The sequence below is a fragment of the Lycium barbarum genome, chromosome 7 (genome assembly GCF_019175385.1).
Source record: "Lycium barbarum isolate Lr01 chromosome 7, ASM1917538v2, whole genome shotgun sequence".
Taxonomy (NCBI): Eukaryota; Viridiplantae; Streptophyta; class Magnoliopsida; order Solanales; family Solanaceae; genus Lycium; species Lycium barbarum.
Window position 1 is genome coordinate 13,198,441 of NC_083343.1, and position 1,062 is coordinate 13,199,502.

Sequence of the window (1,062 nt, forward strand, 5' to 3'; positions counted from 1 at the left end):
CACAATGCAGCAGAATTAGGTTCACCAGGTTCACCTGCTCAGACCACAGCAGTTGATCACAATGTTGATACTACAAATGATGGTACTGAAAGTATTGATGCAGAAGAACTAGTAGGTGACAGCTCAGGTGATGAAAGTAGTGGTGACAATGAGGAAAGTCAAAGCCATGATAGTGAGTCTGCTCATGATGTTGATACCATTACTGTATCAAATCCACAAGGCATACAACTAGAAGTGGACTTCTCAAAATGGTTCAACACTGGAAATAATACTCAGAATCTTGAGCCTAATATACAGATTGAAGATGGCACTACTGAAGTTATAGATAATGAGCAACCTCCAGCAACAGGACATCACATGATGACAAGGTTGAAGTCTAAGAAGGCACAAACTACTCATACAACCTTTGCATCAATCGGTAAGGCAACAGAAACTGAACCAAGAACTGTGACTCAAACACTTAGAAATCTAGGCTGGTATGTTGCTATGAATGAAGAAATAGATGCTCTTCACAAGAACCAAACCTGGATTTTGGTACCTAGGACAGCTTAGATGAATGTGGTTGGGTCAAGATGGGTGTTCAAAACCAAATTGAAGTCAGATGGATCTGTAGAAAGACACAAAGTCAGGTTAGTTGCCAAAGGATACTCTCAACTTGGGGGAATTGATTTTGAAGAAACTTTCAGTCCTGTTGTCAAAGCCACTACTATAAGAGTAGTTTTATCAGTTGTTGTTAGTCTGCAGTGGCCTATTAGGCAACTTGATGTCAAGAAGGCCTTCCTACATGGACATCTGCAGGAAGAAGTTTATATGACACAACCACCAGGTTTTATTGATCCACAGTATCCTGATCATGTGTGTTCTCTGAAGAAGGCATTCTATGGTCTCAAACAAGCACCCAGAGCTTGGTTTGATAGGTTCATCTTACACTTGCTACATCTTGGTTTTAAGTGCAGTAGAGCAAACTCCTCATTCTTTGTTCTACACTGTAGTGAATGTACTATTCTACTTCTACTATATGTTGATGATATAGTGATTACAGGCAGTTCTCTTCACCATGTC